Source organism: Artibeus jamaicensis, unplaced genomic scaffold (assembly GCF_021234435.1).
Source record: "Artibeus jamaicensis isolate MK-2021 breed Jamaican fruit bat unplaced genomic scaffold, CSHL_Jam_final contig_264, whole genome shotgun sequence".
In the NCBI taxonomy this organism is placed as follows: domain Eukaryota; kingdom Metazoa; phylum Chordata; class Mammalia; order Chiroptera; family Phyllostomidae; genus Artibeus; species Artibeus jamaicensis.
This window is the reverse complement of record NW_026521576.1, coordinates 730,757-741,107: the sequence shown is the minus strand read 5'-3', so window position 1 is coordinate 741,107 and position 10,351 is coordinate 730,757.

Genomic DNA, 10,351 nt, shown 5'->3' with positions numbered 1-10,351 from the left:
GGCTTGAGGTGGGAGGGAGCAAAGCTTCTGGCCTGCCCTTGGGGCTGGGTGGAAGATGGCTGCTATATGTCCCTGTTGTCCTTAATCTAACCTGCCTGTGCTGCTGCCGGACCCCTGAGCCTCCAGCCTTCCAAACCAACTCAGAGTGTCAGGTACAAGCTCTGGGAAGCCATTCCTGTTCCACATTGCAGGTACCAGCGAATGTGTCTCCATTTTCCACTTCCACAGCATCAAATCAAGAAAAGGAGAGGAAGGACTGTGCTTCTTGGGCCACTTGCTGTTACCAGGGCAACTGTGTCTGCAGACTCAAGAAGCCCTAAAAAAATAATGGGGCTCCTTACTGTAGGTGTCCAAGGGAGACACAAGATTTGACATATAGTGGCATTCTTGCAACTCCTCTTTTGGCAAGGCTCCTTTTCCTCAGAGATTCCTGGTGTTAGGAATTGCTCTCCCCACACACAGTCCAGTCCTCTCACTAACCTAGTGTCCCACCCCCACTCACTGCCTGATGCCTGGCTTTAAAACTCAGAGGCTCATCCTGACAGGCTCCTCCACGCTCCCACATAGCCCCTAGAGAGCATATTCTCCCACTGCTTCTTGGAAGAACACCAGCCCTCTCCCCAAGAGTCTGTGAATACAAGTCTCCAACTCTGTACCCGTGGTTACCAGGAAAAGCTTTTTATAGAAGAATACCAGCTCATAAGTGTAGACAGAACAGGAAAATTAGCAAGTTCCCCTCCTGTACCACTTGGGGAAATAATTGAATTAGACAAAAGTGATTTAATGCACCCAGAGGTGGAAGTGTGAAGAACTGGCTAACTGTACAGTGTTAACTGGTGAAGGAAAACATTTCTCATTTTCAATGGTGACACCTGGCGTCCAGCACCTTACAGGGATCAAGCTTAGCATCATGCATGCTAGACCAACCTGACAGCAAGGATGATGTGGAATCTAGCATACAATGGCACCAATGCTGTGTTCTTGCTAAAAACACTTAAATTAAATCAGAAGTCCAGTGTGGAGTCTGCACTTCCAGTTTACAGGGTGGTGAAGGGATAGGGCAACAAGGTAAATGACACCAGGGAAAAGCAATCAGATGAGTCCTGAGAGCAGCCATGCTGTAGCCAACTGGCATGCTCTCCTAAAAAAATCAGTATCAGAAAAAGGGTGAGAATGGTTTTAGTACAAACACAGCTAAAACGATGAAACATTTATAACAACAAGCATGCAGGCTGAGATAGTCCCGGGTCAACTGACCATCATAGAAGACATTTGGAGGACATTTCAATAAGGTGGAGTATTGAATGATATTATAGAATTATTGTTAACATTGTTAGGTGTGAAAATAGCACAATGCTTCCCTAGGAGAATAGCCGTAGTTTTAGGCTATTCATGCTAAACTATTAAAGAGTGAAGTGTATGAATGTCTGAAACTTGTTTTTTAAATCATTCTGCAAAAACAATATATACACATGAAGCTGATATAAAAAGTGTTAGCAATCTAGGTAGTGGATATGGGGGGATTACTTTTTCATAATAAAAGTTGTAGAAAACTAAAGTGTCAGGTGCTAAATAACTTTAAAAATTTCCCCACCTCTGTATGCAGGCTATCAAATTAAATCTAGGCATGTGGGAATAAAATCACAATAGTATAATTTATATCTGTATATTTTTGAAAACCACATGGCCCCAAATTTGAATGTCATTTGAACAAATATATTTCATACTTGTATTTTTAAAAAAGAAAATACATTCACTTCCCAACACTAGCGCCTGCAGTCTGGCAAACAGGTGCAGTGTGATTAAAGGACATTGAGTTGTAAGATTCTAAACACCAGTGAACCTTTCCCCAGCAGAACTGGGGCATTGCAGAAGTGGATTGCAGGAGCTGAGGAGCTGGGAAGGCCAAACCCTTTCACCTATAAATGCACCTATTTTCTCCCCATTCTCCTCCCTCCCAGCCTTTGCTTCCTGCATCCCAGGATGCTTTTTGCAGTCCCCAGGTGAGAATGAATCTGCACTGTACTTGTTCTTAGCTCCGTCTTAGCTCTTACCTTGAGTAAATGTGCCATTTAAAAAAAATTTCCTGAGGCTGCTCTTCAAGTGTGCCCTCAGGCAATGTGTTATGAGCTGACACATGTGGAGGAGCCTGTGGTGGGAACTCTGGGCAAGATCAGGGTCAGATGGGTGGGCTGCAGGGAAGGGTACCTGATAGAAAAAAGACCTCAGGAGCCCTGGGCAATGTTGAGGACCAAGGTTGTGGTTCTCGGACAGATCACCATGAGTGAAGTAACTTACACAGCCCTGGAGAGAAGTAATTTTAAAACATTGATTTGAATATGGACTTGTAAAAAGAAACATGGCCTTTTGTATTGTACAGTAACCCTGTTTGGACTCAAGTGAAACCTCTGACTCACTGCCAGAACTCTTTCACAGTAAATACTCATTCATTGATAGAGACACCTACCACAGCTGAACTTCACGACTTTAATTGTGACTTCCACAATTACTACATCTCCTGTCACCATCTTTATGCCCCATGCACCCCCTTTCTCTATGCTTAATAGCAGACGGGGACCAACAGAGATTCCAAGAATTGTTCTATTTACACCTTATATTTTATAAGGATGTTTATAACATTCAGACACCTAACTAGTGCATGTATGTTCATGTAAATGTGTAACTGTGTATATGTGTACTTGTGTATGCCTGTGTAGAAGCATATACATATGCATAAAGGCATGCGTGTATATATGCACACATGTAGATATGAACATATGTGTGCATACGGGAGTGTGTGGGTGTTTGAGTGTGCATGTGTGCTCTTCATGGGGACTATACTTTTGTGAGGGAGTTAATGTGTCCAACTCTCCATGAAATGTGAGCACCTGGACCCTGTGGTATAAGACAAAATAAATGTTTGCCTTCTGTTCTTGGCTATTGGCCTAGCCCTCCTAAAATCATTGATTTTATTGGTTTTTTTTTATGGGGAGGGGTGGGTAGGGTGGCAAATAGCTTTAGGATTGGTGCAGGAGGAGAGAGAGATTGGAGATGGAATTAATCACCAATGGCCAATGATTTCGTCAATGATGCCTGCATAATGAAACCTCCACAGGAATTCCTAAACCATAGAATTTGAGGATATTCCAGGATGGTGAACATGTCTATGTGCTAGAGGATGACAGACCCAGAGAGGAATCTTGGTGCCCTCTCTTCCCCAGATTTTGTTTTAACCATCTCTTCCATTTGATGGTTCCCAGATTGTATCCTTTATAATAGACCAGTAACATAAATAAAGTGTTTCCCTAGGTTCTGTGAATTGTTCTAGCAAATGACCAAACCTGAGGAGGTTGTAGGAACCTCTGACATTGTAGTTGGCTGGGCAGAAGATCCAGTGGGAGCAGACAGGAAAATGTGAACTCAGCCTGGGGAAGGGGCAAGGGTTTAGTGTGTTTGTGGATGTGCACACACGTGTGCATTTCAGTAGAAACCTGCATATTTTGAAAGCAAGAGGAGAAAGAATGGACTAGCATCCTTGATTCTATCCATTGTTTTGAAGGAGGAGAGATGTCAGAGGACTTAGAGAGTGATGCCTGCATCTGAATCCCACAAATTGGATAGTTTCGTCTGCAGCAGCCCTGATGCTTTAAGTCAAATTAGTCCAAAAATATGCCTGCCTTGATGGATGCCACGCCAGGGAAACTGGTGTGGGCTGGCTTGCCAGAGCAGGACTCTCTGTTTATGGAAGACTGCTTATACACACTGTCTGTGGTGTAATTAAATACAAATGCTTTTTTATGTTCACACAATCATTCACATAGTTGCAGTGAACAGGTGGGTGTGCACAAACATGTCTATACTCTGCTTGGACTCGTTCTGTGTACTCCTCCTTGCCCTGGGTTTTTTGATTGAGTGTCTGCAATACTGTTGAAAAACAGCTTTTTCTTGGCTGCAGGAGAGTTTCCTTGGGCACAAGCATGGAGATAAACATAACAGTAATTGTGTATTTTCTGACATCTCCATCATCCTAGGCCTATGGGCTTTAAGCAGTAAAGAATGAAGGGGGCAGAAAGAGCAAACATCAGAAAAAACAAGCATCAGACCCAGTGTTTACTCTTCTTGGACACTGTTCCAAGAGCTTCTCATAGCACTACTCCTCAGTCCTCACAGCAACCCTATGAGATCAACAGCAATAATATCTTATTTTTCAGATGAGGAAACTGAAGCCCAGAGATGATTGTACATTTGTCCAGTGTCACACAGGTGGTAAGTGGCAGAGTTGGATAGATTCGTCCATTTGGAGTTTGTTGCTCTATTTTAGCTTTTCAGAGATTGCAACACTTCTGAAAGACATTGTACTAAACTTTATGTGTGGATGACCAATATTGGAGGCAACTGTGGAGTGGCCCAAGACCTGGCTTCCATGACCTAACTTGGTTAGAGCCTGAGGACAGAAAGGGGAGGAGGATGGATGACATCTGACCACCCTCACTCTTGCCATCCCCACATGTGCTCTTTGCTCTGAACTGTGTGTGGCTGCTTTGGGGGAGCTGGATGGAAGCTGACCAGATCCTTGCTGGACAATCCCTGTCAAGCCCATCAGGATTGCTAGCCAGGCTAGAAGGCTGCTGTAAGGAGATGTGGAAAAATCTTGATTCTGCCATCATCCCTGAATAAGTAAGACCCTGTTGAACTTCTGAGTTTCAATGTCTACATCTGGAAGATGGTATGCCAATGATATAGGCATTTAAATGAGACGTAGAAGATCTGTAATTTTATGCAATATGAATACATGTGAAATGCTTTTCTTTTAACATTAAATGAATGAAAACAAAGCACAAACCTTTCTTCTTGATTAAAAATGTTGTAAAAAGCTGAGATTAGGAAATGGAAAGTGTCTCAAATCAATAATCTAAGCTCTTGCCTCAAAGAACCAGAATAAGAAGAACAATAAAATAAATACAAAGCAAGGAAAAAGAAGGACACAAAAATGTAGAAGAAATTAATTAAATTAGTATGGAAGAACAATCAGTGAAAGAAAAGGTGGTTATTGGAAAGATCGATAAATTGACAATCCTTTAGCCAGACTGACAAAGAAAAAAAGGGAGAAGACAGAAATCACTGGTATCAGGAATAAAACAGAGGCATTCACTACATACACTGAAAATATCAGAAGGGGAAAAAGAAACAAAAACCTAGGAACAACTCCATAAACATACACTTGACAACTTACATATAATGGACAAATCCTTGCAAAGCAAACACTACAACAATTCTTTTAATAGGAAACAAATAATTTGAATTGGAAGTGGAATTTATGAGTGTTCAAAAAAGAAATCTTCAGGTCCAGATGTTTTCACTAAAAAATTCTACCAAGCCATATAAAAAAGAGTTAATACTAATTCTACATGATCTATTTCAGAAAATAGAAATGCTTCTCAAATCATTTGCTAAAGCAACTATTATCTTTATACCAAAACCAGACAGAGACAGTATAAAACAATAAAGTATACAGGCCAATATTTCTTATAAATATAAATGCATATATTATTAGTAAGACATCAATGAGCAGAATTCAACAATTCATGAAAATAGCCATTACCATGACCAAATTGGGGTTATTCCAGTAATGGAATGCTCATTTAATATACAAAAATAAAGCAATATAACCCATACACTAACAGCCTACAAAAGAACAATATAATCAGAACAATTGATGTGAAAAAAAGTATTTGACACAATTAACATCCATTTGTGATAAAATTCTCAGAAAACTAGGAATATAGTGGACCTTCTTCAACTTGACAAAGAGCATTTGCCAAAATCCTACAACTAACATCCTACTTGGTGGTGAAAGACTAAATGCTCTTCCCTGAGATCAGGAACAAGATAAGATGCCCATTTTTACCACTTCTATTCAACACAATACTAGAATAGTCTCATCTAGCACAATAAAAAAAAAAAGAAAGGAAATAAAAGGTATATAGATCCAAAAAGAAGAAATAAAACTGTCCCTACTTGCAGGTCTTCAAAAAAAATTCTAAGGAAGTTCCAAGAAACAAACAAATAAAAACTCCTAGAACTAATAAGTAAGATTACAGGGTACAATATCAACATACAAAATCAACTGAATTTCTGTGTATTAGGAATGGATATGTGGAAGCTGAAATTAAAAATACAATACAACATATAATATCTAATAAAATATGCACATGACTTGTATGCTGAAAACTATAAAGTGCTAAAAAGGGAAATCAAAGATCTAAATAAATGGAAAGACATACCATATTTGTAGATTAGAAGACTCAAGATAATAGAGTGGCCAATTGTTCAAAACTGATATATAGGTTTAACACAATTCTTAACAAAATTCCAAAATTTTTTGTAGAAATAGACAAAATTATTCTAAAATTTATGTGCAAAAACAAAGTAAATAGCATCACTAGAACAATTCTAAAAACAAAGAATAAAATGGGAAGAATCACTTTATCCAATTTCAAGATTTATAATAGAGGAAGATCAATCAATGGTGATACTGGCAGAAGGAAAGGTATATAGATCAATGAAATAGAGGGGAGAACCAAGAAACAGCCTTACATGGATATCAATTAATATTTGACATAAGTGAGAAAGCAATACAATGAAGGAAAGATTGTCTTTTAAACAAATGGTGCTGGAGCAATTGGACATCCAAAAGCAAAAAAAAAAAAAAAAGGTGTCGAGCTAAACCTCACACCATATATAAAAGCTAATTCAAAGTGGATCACATATTTAACTGTAAAGTGTAAAACTGTAAAAGATTTGAAAGTAACAGAAAACTCCTTTGGGACCTGGAGCTTGGTGAAGAGTTCTTAGACAAGATAGCAAGCATGCTTTATAAAAAAGAAAAGGTCAATAAATCAAACCTCATCAAAATTAAAACTTTTGCTTGGCAAAAGACCCTGTTAAGAGGATGAAAAGACAAACTATACACGAGAAGAAAACATTTGCAATCTATACAGCTGATAAAGGATTCGTATCTAGAGCATATAAGAGAACTCTCAAAACTTAAAGAATTTACATAGAAAATTAGTAAAAAGTATGCCGAAGAATATGGATGGAAAATAGGTACATGATTAACTGTTAGGAAAAAGAAAATTAAGGCTACAATGGAATTTCAGTGCATACCTATAAGATCAACTAAAAAAATTATTTCAATACCAAATGTTGGTAAGGGTGGGGAAGAACTGGATCACTCTAGTTGGATGTAAAATGGTATAACCACAGTGAGAAACAGTCTGACAGTTTCCTAAAAAATTAAATATGTAAACCATGTGACCTGGCAATCACAATCCTGGGCATTCATCCCAGTAGAATTAAAGCTCTGTCCACAGGAAACCTGTATATAATTGTTCACAACAACTTTAATTGTAGTCGACAAAAACTGGAAACAACCCAAACATTCCTAATGAATTGTGAAATGTTAAACTGTAGCACATCTATATCAAAGAATTTTACTCAGCAATAAAAAGGAGTCACTGTTGATGCATACTGAATGAAATGAGCCAATCTCTAAAGGTCACATTCTGTATGATTCCATTTACATACTATAAATGGAGATGGAGAACAGATTACTGGAGGCCAGAGGTTAGTTATTGAGAGAGGGGATGGTGAGGGAAGCGTAGATGTAGACATAAAAGAGTATCATGAGAAAGATCTTTGCAGAGATGAAACAAATTTTTGTGGTCATAAAAACACTCAAATTTCTTAGCTACAGAGAAAAGATTGCATCAATTAAAAAAAGAGCAGAATCTATGAAAAAGGAACAATCAGAGAAATTACCTGGAGTGGGGATGGGAGAGGAAATTTATTTATAAAATTTAAAAGAATGCATTGGATGAGGTTGAAAGATAAAGTAACAACAATAACAGCAACAACAACAAAACATCCCTCAGTAATTAGAGTAAAAAGACAAAGGGGGGGTAAAAAGAATAAAATTATAGAGTAAATCTAGGGAATTCAACATTCAGAATAGGGAGAGAGAAAACAAAGGACATAAACCCACTCTGTCCTCCCTTCCTAACTCTCTCCCTCTCTTCCTTATTCCCAATAAGAGGAAAACAAATGACTCTCATTTCTTAGCCCCTGAAGTTTCTTAAGGTCTTAGAACACTTGCTTCAGGGCTGCAGGGCCCTATGAAGTAAGAGCAACCAGAGATCCCCTGATTCTTATCTCTATGGGCTGTGAGGCCTTAAGATCTTGCCAAGTTAGATAAAGCAGAGGTAAATCAGAAAGCAGGAGATAAATGTGCCTGCAATCTGCTGCCTGGAGCCCTGCAGGTAATACACAATGCTGCCCCTACAGGTAACATTGATTCATGAAAAGTAAGGTAAATTCCATTCAGTAAAAGTCATGGGAAATTTTCCAGGGCTTCATGGAGTATCATTCTCATAAGGCATTTAAATAAAGGGGACCGAAGAAAGGAAAAGTGTTTGCAGTGTTATGGTTTTAAATTTGAAGGCTCAGATCAAACCAGAGGAGAGTAGTAGATAAAGCAGGAAAACACACTCCAGCTGTGCATTATTGATGATCCAAAAAGCTGCGTCAAGGCAGCAAATAACTTGAGAACTGGCAAGAAGGCAGAGCTAGGCTGTGTGCATATCTCTCTGAGTATGGAGAACCTGCAGCTCTACAGCCTTTCTCCAGCTTCCACAGTTAGTGTGGGTTCCCAAAATTTGCTGGCTCAAGGGTATTTACTTCTATGAGCTCTATTGCATTGCACAGAAAGAGGATATCTCAGAAAAAACCCAGTCCTCATTCAAACCACATGCTTGTGGAGTAACAAGTCCATGGGACTTCTAGATGTGGTCTTTCTGCCCCTCCCCATTCTTTATGACAGAGTGATCCAGTTCTTTGTCACTGGGTATCCACACCCCAGAATTTGAGTATGGTGATTAGGACACATTTATTCTTCAAATTTCCCATTGGAACACAAACATCATGTGTTAAATCTTTCACCAAAAAAGTGGACATACTGATTTTTGATTACTTAAAATTTTAACTTTTTGTTTTGAAATAATTATAGATTCATTGGAATCTGAAAAGTTGATACAGATATATCCCATGGATCCTTCATCCAGTTCTCCTGCTGGTTACATTTTTTTTTAGTTTCTTTTTATTTTATTTTATTTTTTTAAATTAATTTTATTTAGTTATTTTTCAAGTACAGTTTTTTGTCTATTTCTGCTGGTTACATTTTAACTGTAGTACAATACCCAAACCAGAAAACTGACATGTTTGGGGTGTGTGTGTGCAGTCCTATGCCATTTTATAACTTGTGTAGGTTCTTGTAACCACCACGGGGCTGTACTTGGAGAGCAGGTGTGTATGTGTGTGTGGGGGGGAAACTGGGCTCCAGACCCCTTGGATTCTTCTATTTTGGCTCAGCTCACAGATCCTAAGGTTTCCTGGGGTTCCTGTGCTTAGCATCCTTTCTGCAAGTCCTAGTTGCAGCTTCCTCTACTTTGCTAAGGGAGCTTCCACCCCTTCGCCCACGTTTCCTCTCCCAAAAGTTTTCTGAAGTGTCTCTTTCCCTGATGTCTCCAGCCCATTCCTTCATCCCTTGGCCTCCAAACCTTGTAAAATTTACCATCATTCTAGTGGGGTTTCAGAAGGGAGAGAAGGTAAATGTGATCAATGCAATATCATCAACTGGAGAGCCCACTGGCATTTAAATACAAGAAAATCATTTTCACTTCAAACAATAACAACGAAATCATCTTTCCATAGACAACTTCCTCCTCCCAACCTTGTTATCTTTCTTCTTTCCTAAACAGTTGTTATTAAGCCTTTTCCCCAGTTCACTCCCATTTAACTTAAATCCACTGCTCCAACAAAAACACATCTTGCTAAGATCACCAAGGGCCTCCATATTGCTAACCTGAACACTCTTTTCTTTCACTGTGGCCCCTCAGCAGACAATCAGTGTTGAGCATACTTTCTTGTGGTCCTTCTTTCTTGGGCAACCTGTTTCTCTTCCTCCCCGATGTGTCCTCTCCTTTTTGCAGGTGACTCTGGCTTTCAAGGGGCTGACACTTGGCTTTCCTCATGACTGGACCTAGAGCCTTCTCATTTTTAATTTCCAGAATAACCATGCACAAACACAGTCTAACTGCCTCTAATTCTCCCTTCACACTGCAGTCCAATGGATCTTTTCAAAATACAAATGGGATTACATTTCTTCATCCCTTACTGGCTCCACAGCTCCTGGGGTAGAGTCCACACCATTTCACAGCCTAGTGCCTGTGTATTCCGGCTCCAGCTCACACTCACAGTCTCTCAGCTCTCCTTTCTTGCCAACTTCTGCTTCCCA